The 11228-nt window shown below is 35.3% G+C and overlaps 1 long non-coding RNA gene across 1 annotated transcript; it reads right to left on the bottom strand.

Annotated features, from left to right (window-relative positions):
- Nucleotides 1-8236: 8236 nt before the first annotated feature.
- Nucleotides 8237-9663, bottom strand: LOC148760702 (uncharacterized). Its single transcript, XR_016028294.1, has 3 exons — nucleotides 9613-9663; nucleotides 9204-9296; nucleotides 8237-8333 (listed from the first exon to the last, which is right to left on the bottom strand). It is a non-coding gene; the product is annotated as an uncharacterized LOC148760702 (long non-coding RNA).
- Between the last annotated feature and the right edge of the window lie 1565 nt (nucleotides 9664-11228).

Raw genomic sequence — 11228 nt, 5'->3', positions numbered from 1 at the left:
CTTTTCACATTTTAGCAACATCAAAACATTTATCAAGGGTTGGTTCCCAAGCACCCATTTTTAATGAAAAGTTGGATAAAATCATTCAAATAATTCATCTCAACACAATTCTATTTTTCAAAACAATTTTAAAATGCAAGTTCACTCACTGGTCTTGTTGATTTTTTTACTTGACTCTAACCTCAACTAATGCTCCAAATGGACATGTGAGGTCTTGTTGGAACCTATACACACACAACATTACAACCAACCCAAATTGGCATTAATACACTCTCAAAGCTATTTCCTAATTCAAGTTTAGCTAGTTATTCCTAACTAGCTCCCAACTACCATTTAATGACTATTATTTGCAACACTCTAGTCACACAAAAATGAATAATAATCCCAACAAATAAATTCTCACAAATCTAATTACTAAACATTCTCAACAACTTAAAAAAATCCAACTCAATTTCACTACTCACCTTGGTAGCTTTGTAATTGAATTTCTTTCCCAAAAGCTTTCAAACTATCATGAAAATCTCACACTCTCTCTCTCTAGAACGTCCAGCTAGTGAGAGAGTGTAATAAGGAATGGTTTTTGAGGGTTTTATGGTGAAAAAGTAAAAGAGCACAAAGAACTTTGAGAAAGGGTGCACAAAAACATGAAAATCAGGGTTATCTCAAGGAAATATATGAAAATTCAAGGCAAGCTTCCATGAGGGGGGCGAGAGAACATGGGAGAGGAAGGAGAAGAAGAAAAAGTGCTGGAAATTTGAAGAACATCCTAGAAACTTGGATTTTTATGGCTTAAGTTTATCCATTTCTAGCAAAATTACCAAAATGCCCTTAACTATGTCAATTTGTTTTTTCTTGGCATTGCTGATCAAACGCTCATAGAATGGAGCTTAGGGTGTGTTTATGAACAACACAATCATTTCCTTATCAGTAAGAGGTGGTTGAACTTGCGCTGCTATATCCTTCCACCTTTGGGCATACTCCTTGAAGCTCTCACTTTGCTTCTTTTCCATAGTCTCCAATGGCAACCAATGAGGAGCTAATTCAACCACATGCTTGTATTGGGCTATGAAGGTTCTTGCTAGCTCTTTCAGGTTTTAATATGATTTCAATCCAAATGTACGTACCACCGAGCAGCTGACCCAGTCAAGCTGTTCTAGAAGAAATGGATCAGTAGCTTGTCATCGTGAGACTGTGCAGCCATTTTTCGACAATACATGGTAATATATGCCATGGGACACTTCGTTCCGTCATATTTTTCAAATTTCGAAAACTTGAACTTGGCAGGGATCAGTACATCAAGCACTAAGCAGAGTTGACTACGTCCATAGTGCCGAACCTATCAACTCTTTCGATAGTATGAAGGCACTCTTCCAACATATTGTACTTTTTCTGGTCTTTGTCATTTTTTCTTGTTTTTGATGAACATTTTCTTAATTTTTCTTGCTCTTTTGGATCGTCTAAATTCGGAACATGTATTGGTTTAGTAGGATTTGTCCCAAATTGCCCGTGAATCGATTGATGGCTCATCGGGGGTAATATATTGTAATAATTGGATGACGTCACTTGAGGGTGGACCCTTGGAAAAGTCTAGGCATGGGGTGGAGTGAACCCCGAGGGATAAGGTGGATCATCCCTTAAGTTTCCAGTGTCTTGTGCCGATGGGTTTTCTGGTGGAGCTGATTCTTCAACCACTCTTTTTCTTTTACTAAAGTTCATCATCAATTCCATCATCTTTGTTAATTGCTCTCTCATTTCCTCTTGAGCTGTTTCCATTTTATCCATTCGCTCTTTTTGTTCTTCTTCCATGATTCTTGCTCATTGATGTGTATTATGAACACGCTGGTCACTGATTTGAGGTTGTCGATCTATCTTGGAATCCTTATTTTTAAATCATAAACATGAATTAGATGCATTTTTAGTGCATGAATGAGATGAAAAAATGCACCCATTATCTTTATTTATAGGCGAAAACGTTCATTGTCATGAAATGATGATGTATACATGTATCAATGAATGATCATGCACTAAAAGTATTTGTCACATAATACCCATCAACAAAGTAATCCATTGCATAATATATTGTCTTTGATTACAATTCAGGAGTCATCTTTTATATCTAGAAATATTCAATAATTTTGTTGTGATGGTTATACACTTCATCAAGATACTTAATCAACTGTTGCTATCGTTTCCCAATTGGAAAGACCTGACTCCTCAATAAGTCTATTTTTCTAGCCATGCTTCTTGCCTTGTAAGCCACTTCCCTGATTTGCCTAACGAAGTAATCCATCTGGTTGTGTTTTTCCACATAAGCTTGTCTGTAGGATTCACCCCACTCTTGAAATCGAGTGCTCTCTTGCGTTAGGTGTTCATATTCCTGTTGATAAGTCGTCATGACCCTTTTGAGCTCTTCATACTCTTGTCTTAGTAATTGGATGGACTTTTGTTAGAATCGCACTTGATTTCTCAATCCATCATTGTACGCTTGAAGCTCATTGCCTTGGTTTTCTTTCGCTTGTATTTCCCTTTGGAGTTCACTGGTCGTGGCAGAAAACTCGTTATTCAGGCTCTCATACTTTTTTTCCCAATCACGTTCTATTTTTCGAATTTTCTTTACGTTTTAATTTTTGAATTTTCTTTCTTTGTTTGGCTGCTTTTATATTCATCTTTTCACACCTTTTTTGGAGATCTTCATATTGTTGTTTTCAACTGGTGTTGTCAGCTTCAGACTTCTTTCGAGCCAATTCACTTCCTAGCAAAGCATCTCGAGGTTCCGGATAGCTTGGGCCACGAGGTCCATCTTCCTTCGGGTATACCACATCCTTAACTCGTCGAGCATGCCACACTAGATACCCAGTAGTAACTTCATCAGTGTACCTTCATTGGTTGACTCAACTTGTCTTTTTCCAAGCTCGTGCAATCTCCTCGATCCTTATCAGAAAACCTGGCTCTTCATAAGCAAACTCCAAAGTGTTAAGTCGGTGTGTCATAGACACAAATTGCTCTAACCCAAATTGTCTTCTCACCATAATTAGGGCATAGCTGATCGCTCCCCATGGCCCAATTAATGGTACCTAGGGTTCATCCTCGCATTTATACATGACTAGGTGATGCGGCATCCATGGAGCTCTCCATGTTACCTCCACGCTTATGAGTTTCCTGAGCCTAGAAATCCATTGCTCCGTAGTCTTGTTTGTCGGCCATTTACTTTCACAAAATTCTCTAATAGGGGCACTTTGCAGATGAAATGGCTTTCTAAACTTTTTGACCTTCCATTTAAAGTGACTTACTATCTAGATGGAAAGAAGCTGTGCATATCCCACAAATTATCCTTCCCCCTTTTTCAGACAATAATTCAGTGATCTGAGAGTTTCTGCTAGAATTGAAGGCGAAGGGTTGGCCTTGTTGATAACTTGCTCGAAGAAATCTATAATTCCGACCTCTATATGCCCCAAGACTTTGGGAAAGATCACTAGCCCATAAATTCCTAAAGCCATCATTAGTTGTCCTTGCTCGGTGTCTTGATGCTTCATGATATAGCTGCGTAGAAAACTCCATGGGATACATTCATTGTCTCCCTTTTTTCTTAGGTTTTGGTTGACTTCCCCCGGAGTAATACCCATCATCATAGCTAGCTTTCACCTGTGCCCAGTCTTTTGTCTTCTCTAATATATTTTATCTAGATTACCAAGATCAATTTGAAGGAGAGTTGAGTATTCTTCAATTGTTGGGACCATATCCACCTTATTAAACACAAAATACCTATACGACGGGTCCCATAATTGTACAATGGCCTTCAACAACTGTTCATCAATCTGGACCTTAAAGAGCTGAGCTATATGGCCATATTTCTTATCGAAATTCACTCGAGTGGTGGCCTCCCACCTATCCCATATGTCAAGCAGATCGGTGAAGTCATTCTATTTAAGATCAACGTGGACCTTATCTAGTAGTGATGAGATGTGATCTTTTGGCAAGCAATCCCCCTCACTTTGTTGGGCACTCGCCATGTGCTAAGTCACTTCATATATTCTGTTGTAGCTTGAAGGTGGCTATGATGACTCCATGGATGCAATTGGATGTACTCCGTCAATAGTTGTCTAGTGACAAATACTTTTCCTAGATGCAAAAGTATGATGCAAATGTGCACATGCAAAAATGGCAACAGGTTTAAGTTAGTATATACAAGAAAAATTAAGAGTAATTCTAATGAAATTAATAACATGGATACGCAAGATACCTTCATTATTTTACAGAGAAAAATTTAAGGTAGAGGGAATATGACCATTCCTTCTGTGTACCTAATCAGAGGGTATTCTCTCACGGGTGAAGCTCTACCTAGGCAAGGTGACTCTCGGTATTTTACATGCTGAGTTCAGGTCGAAAATGGAGCTAAAGGTTCCCAAATTGCTTCTCACTGTCGTCTACACGGACTAGTAAGGCACCCCAGTCCTTACCCATTATAGGCTTCAAATGGACTGCGTTCGATCTGAGTCGAAGTCTTCACTAGCCCATGAGGAGGTTATCACCTCATGAAAGCGTAACTACTTAACTCCCTCCTAATTAAGGACAAAGCCCGAGTAGAAGGCTTATGCATGAATGCAAGATGTGTTGTGTGTAAAGAGGAATATACCGACCTCGGACCAATAATTTAACACTCCCCTTATCCTAAAATCCCACAATTATTAAAGACAGTAAAGTAATAATAGCAAAATAAATAAATGCATTAAAAAAATATGCAAGATAAATACTCGACGCTAGAGAAAACACCAAATTATTTAAAGCTTAAGATAACTTATGATTAATTAATGGCTTGACTCTCGATGTCCCCAGCGGAGTTGCCAAGTTGTCGTTAAGTACGGGTCTAGGAACCCGACCGCTAGACGTAGGTGAAAATAGAATAACTAGGAGTTGCCACCAATCTGTTTTATATATTTTAGGTGTGATTAGTCACCTATTAACTCGGTTCTAATCGACGAAGTCCTAAATTAATTTTAGATCCGTCGAAAGAACGAGATCTGGTCTACAATTTTTAGAGATAGGTTCGAGGGTGCGGTTACGCACGGGGAAGGGTTAGCACTTCTGTTACGCCCGTTCCACTAACGGTACCATTCAATCTTAAGTTATCCTATTGTAGCCTACCTTGATTTTATTCTTGTATTTCCTTAATCTTTCTTATTAATTAATTCTTTATTATGTTATCCGATTGAATCCTTTATTCGGTAGTACCTATGCACATGATGCAAGCGTAAAATGATGTCGTGATTTGTTTGTTTTAAATAATGGGGTCGATAATTTTTTATTGAAAAATCATTCGAAAACCATCCTAACGCTTTGGTGAAGTTTTGAAATGTTCCTCATTTAGAGATATCCTTGGAAGAACTCATCTTTACAAGTTCTTTAAGGGAATCCCGTCATCGAAATTCTTGCCCCATTTACACGATAAATGTGGCATCTTATGATAGAAGAAAATGATGATATCTACATGCACACGTTTGTTAATTTAAATGGTTCATAATACATCCAATTATGTGTTTAATAGTTTAAGGTAATTTATTACCTTGTTTACGTGTTTATTATTAAAATTTTTCTTTAATGCTTGTTATTTACTTTTTTTATTTTTTTATTTTTTATTTCATTTTATATTTTTTAAACAATTATTTGAATTAATGGGTGTTGGAGTATAGAGTTCGGATTTATCTCGACGTTTCAATGAAAATCCATCTCAAACTCCACACCTAAAAAATCCACCAGAAAGAGGCAACTCTTTGCCCCTTTTAGGTAAAATCTCTCAAATAGTCATTTCATTTTTCTTCTAATTTTTATATTTGTATCATGTTGTTTTTTTAAAATATATATTACATTTACAAGTATCTAAATATGAATATTTCTTTCTTTTCTTTTTTCTTATTCCTCTCATTTGCTTATTATTATTGCTATTTTTAACCAAACTAAATCTATTATTAGTTTTCTTACTATTTATTTACTTATTATATATATATATATATGTTCTTCTAAACTCTGCATTTTTATTATTATTACTATTATTATTTTTTATTTTGATTTTCTAACATTAAAATGAGCATTTGTATTATATATATATATATATAACCTTTCCTAATATGGTTTAAATTATAACAAAAAAATGCATTTTATTTAACAAAATAGACTAGACCCAAAATCAATTGAAACAAGCCCAAACCAAAAAGAAAGATTATACCTTTCCAAGCTCATATTAGCCCAACTCAATGACCCACAGAAGCCCAAATCTGCTGCGCCGGATTTGTTTCCTAAGACCCACAAGGTAGAGCTCAAAACGCACCGTTTTAGGTGCTTGTTTGGTAGACTGTAATTTTCTAAAATGACATCGTTTTGAAAATCCTAACCTTAAGTGTTTAAACCTTCATTTTCCCTTCTCTTCTTATTTTCTGCCTTCTTTTCTCTCTCTAGCTGTAACCCTTTCTACCTTCTCTCTAAAACTTTCCCTTCTCTCTCTTCTCCCTCTCTTTTTCCTTTTTGTCGATCGGTGACTTCTCTCCCTCTCTTTTTCCTTTTCATTGGTCGATGACTTCTTTCTATTCCCTACCGTCACAGATCGACGGTCCTAGATCCTAAATCTCCCTTTCTTTGTCACCCTCTTTTGTCGCCGGCCTCCCACACCCACACAAATCAACCCTTTTTTTAAAACACTAATTTTTTTTGTTTATTTTTTTTTTTTGCTCTATTTTTATTGATTTTGATTTATTGTTTTTATTGTGGCTAGGGTAGTTTTCTAGTAGAACTTAGGACCTTTGGATCTGATTTTGTGATTTTGTTGGTTTTGAGAATGGGATTTTTTTGTTGCTTTTTGATCTGGAAAGATTGGGTTTTCTGGGTTGTTTCTTGGTTCCTCCCAAAAATCCCACCTTTGCTTTAGAAATTTTAGGGTTCTTATAGAACCCAGTTGTCCAAAGTTTTAGACAATCAGAAAGGGCAATCATGCTCAGTTTAGTATGATTTTCGGGGTGGCCTTCAAGTCAAAAACAAATCTGTCAGAAAGATCTTCAAATCCCAACCGTCGGAGGAGCATTTAATGCTCTGTTTTTGTTGACTATGGAGGCCATGCTAACCTCCAGACTTTTCTTTCTTTTTTATTTTTTTTATTTTTATTGGATTTATTTTTATTTATTTTTTTATATTTTTATTGAATGGGTGTCTACATTTGTCTTTTGCTCTAGGTGGAGCTAAAGTGGTTTGGGTGAGTGTTCTTAAAAGATTATTAAGAAAAAGTGTGCAAGGAATCTTGGGTTGATTTGAGGAACCATAGAGGTCAATTTATTGTACTTTAATTTCTCAATAATAGAAGAACAGTTTCACTCCGGGGACGTAGGTAAGAGGTCGAACCACATAAATTTTTGTGTTTTTTCTATTTGCTTAATTTCTCTGGGTTTTATCTTTGTTGTTTCTTGGTCAATTTCCACAACAAACTGGTATCAGAACTTTGGGTTCAGTAAATTCAAGATTCAACAAGGATGTCGAAAGTTACTAGTTCTACGAATTTTTTAATTGAGAAGTTTGATAGGAAGACTAGTTTCACGTAGTAGCCAAGAAGGATGAAAGATCTCCTTGTGCAGCAAGGTTTAATGCACCCCTTGCTAGGAAAGGAGGAAAGGCAACCAGATGACATGAAGGATTTTGAATGGGTAGAGTTGGAGCAAAGGTGTCACGACTCGGAACTCCCCTCGAACCCGTGACAATCGCCGCGGTGCTCCGATGGGCACCCATCTCCCGGAATGCCAACCGAAATCTCGCAAGGCTTAATATCAGTTTCTCATTTTCCTCGGTGAGTAACTATTGCCAAATATTATTTTTTAAAGGATTTTAAGCTATTTCCAACTTAAAACTAATAAAATAAAAATTTTGTCTCACAGGGGCATTTTGGTCATTTTTCACTAAAAATTTCAAAACCAGTTAAAAAAAATGTAGTAAACAAGTACCAATCGTATAATTCATATTCAAAAATAAGTTTAAGCATCTAAAACCTTTATTTAAAATGAATTTATAATTATTTGAATATAATAAGAAGATAAAACAAAATATTCAATAAAATATTTTATTTTCTTATAATCAGTAATTTTAGAGTTATACGTAAATACTTTTTGTAACGTAACAACTGAATAAATTCATTCTTACTGTAACACAATAAACTAGAGTATTTAAATTAATTTAAATTTACAACATCAAGTGTGCCCACAAATAACCAGAATTAAGGAAAATTATGAACTTACTGTGTGGATGACGCTAATCCAATAGAAGCCCTCGATGGAATCAGCTATCAACAGCCTACTCTGAACCTGAAATGGGTGGAAAGGAGGGTGGTGAGATTATAAAATCCTAGTGAGTAAACAAATACCATTTAAATCAACTAAAGCCGAGTAAAAGGAGACAATTAATATATCCCATCACAATACGTATTTCACAATTTGAAAATTCATCCCAACACATGCAAACGATTGTATTTCATCTAATTTCTCATTAAGGCTTATGATTTTCATAAACATTTGGCTCATGCCATCAACTAGTACTCGGTGACACCTTGATCAGAGGTGTACACTAGAGCCCGCCAAGGCTGTTAAAATTTCCTATACACGTAAAACATATTTTTAGTTTGAGAAAAACACAGTCGTTCCTTGGCGTTAGCGGAGTTCATCATCACGAGGTGGTTCGACGTGACGTGAACTCTAACCATACCTCAGGAGATACCCTATGCGCCTCTCCAACCGAGGTACATATATATATATATATCCGGATTCTGTGCCCCTTTAATAAGCTGGTCCACAGAATCCGCCCACTGCAGCAAGCTAAACCCACCATACAATAAAATTCATTCTAGCATGACATGGAAATTATTGTAATTCACAACCTTTCAAGGCTAAATACACATTTCATATATTTCAACATAAATACCAATTCAGCCATTCATGCAAATATTATCATAAGCCATTTATTCAAATCATAAATTTTTCAACATAACAAGTGGTCTCCAATTACTCTATTTTTCAAAATCATCATTCAATTTTAAAACAATTTATAACATCTTTTCATGTAGACACATTTTGTTTGTAAAACTCAAGATTTACCATTTAATTTCATTTTCATAAAATTTCATCAAAATCAATTAAAAACATACTTTAGATAATAAAAATGATGGTAAGGTTACTCACCTCACAATAGCGGGATTTCCACTTCGCTATTACTTCGTATATGCGTATAATTATACCTAATTGCCCGTCACCTACTTCGTTCAACACGCTTTCCTAGCAACCATTTAAATTCAATACATTTAGTGAATCAATTCTACTTTTCTTTCTCTCATTCTATCATAAATCCACTCACTTAATTCATATCTTAATATATTTTTACTATAATTAATTACATTCTTCGTTCACGTAATTCTTTAGAGTATTAACACCAGTAACTTATTTAAGGTATTAAGTGCCTATTTCAACCTTTTAAGCAACTTAAATTTACTTCATATCACCAATTAACCAATGCATAATTACATAAAATAATTTAGCCTCCATATAATCCAATTTCAAAATAAATCATGGTAAAGAATAAAGAAATTTTTACCCAATTAAGCTAGGTTGGCCCAAATCTCCACCTTCCTTTTCTTTTGGATTTTTATTCCTTTGTTGTTTTTGGACTCTTATTCATGGACTTCTCCCATTTCGTTTTAATTGGGTCATGCCCATCCTTCCTTTATTGGACCATGTCAAATTTTCCTTGCTTGTTGGGCCATGCCCACTTTCCTTGTTATTTTCTTTTCCTTTCTTTTCTTTTCTTTTTTTTTTTCTTTTCTTTTCTTTCTTTCTTTCTCTTCCACCGTCTAGCAGCCTTGTTGTATTCCTTTTTCTTCTCTTCACATGCACAAACCGTCCATTCTCTTCCTTTCTCTCCTTCTCACCACCGGTCACACTTCCTAGCTTTTTATCTCTCAATTTTTCAGCAGCTACAACTGCTTATTTTGGCTCCAAAATCAGCAGCTATGCTGCTCTGTTTTTTCTTAAAATTTTAGCAGCTAAGTTGCACCTTTCCTTCAAAATATTTGTAGGCAAAACAACCACAATTAACCATTAAAACAGCAACTCAAACCTTAAATTTTCTGCTGCAAAATTCTGCACTTTTTGGCCTCCAAAATCAGCAGAAAAATGGCACTTTCCAACCTCCAAAACCAGCAGAAAAACAGCTCTTTCCAGCCTCCAAAATCAGCCCTTAAATGGCTCTCTTTCCCTTCTTGAATGGTAGCAAAAACAACCCCTCAACTCAACTCTCTTTTCCTTTTGTTTTCCTTTCTCATGCATGATTTTCTTTTTGTTTTTCTTTCTCTCGATTCTTTCTTCTTCCTTTGGTCTTTTATTTCTCCTTTACTCTCCCTCAACCGACCCCTCTTTTCTTCTTGGTCCTCTTTACTTAGTTTGGTCAATTACACATATATATATATATTTTATTTCTCTCTTGAATGTTCCACAAACTTCCTTCATGGCAAGCCACATCAAAATTTTGTTTTTTCTTCTTTCACTTGTTGGTCCACATGGCCGCCCCCCCCCCCCCCTCCAATTCACTAAGTAAAGAGTTTTTGACTCTTTTATTGACCACATGGGCTGCTGCCCATGTTGGTCTTCTAATATTTTATTTTATTTTTACTCTATGATTATTTTATTTTTCTCACTAATTTCACTACATATCCTTTAATCTTTATATTCCAATTTTGATCTTTTTAATACGTCTAAAAATTTCAATTTTCATCTAACTTCCTTTCTCGATGCGTGTACCATCGAAATATAAAAATTGCACCTCAATGCAGTCTTACCACAATATTTAAATATTTACTTATCCGCGTTGGTTCGACTTAACAAAACACACGTATTTCACTTTTGTCGATCATTTCACCAAAAATTAACTTGTATTTCTTCTCCCTCACTTGGATCAATCATATGATCGTTCTTCATGACTAATTTCGACATCCGATTAAATATTAATATTTTAATATTATTTTATTAATAAAATATTATTTTATTCTAAAAATTTTATCTTGTCTCCTTGGTACCCAAAATACCTTATTATGCCTCACTTGACTTTTGAATCGCCTTTTATCTCACAAATTCTCCTCCGATAAAATTATTATTATTTTATTATTATTTTCTCGCGTGCGGAATATTTTATCCTAAACTACTCCTTTCGTCTTT

This window comes from Theobroma cacao, chromosome 9, assembly GCF_053813885.1.
Source record: "Theobroma cacao isolate CCN51 chromosome 9, ASM5381388v1, whole genome shotgun sequence".
Taxonomy (NCBI): domain Eukaryota; kingdom Viridiplantae; phylum Streptophyta; class Magnoliopsida; order Malvales; family Malvaceae; genus Theobroma; species Theobroma cacao.
Note: the sequence above shows the minus strand (reverse complement) of the source record. Positions and strands in the feature narration are given on the sequence as shown.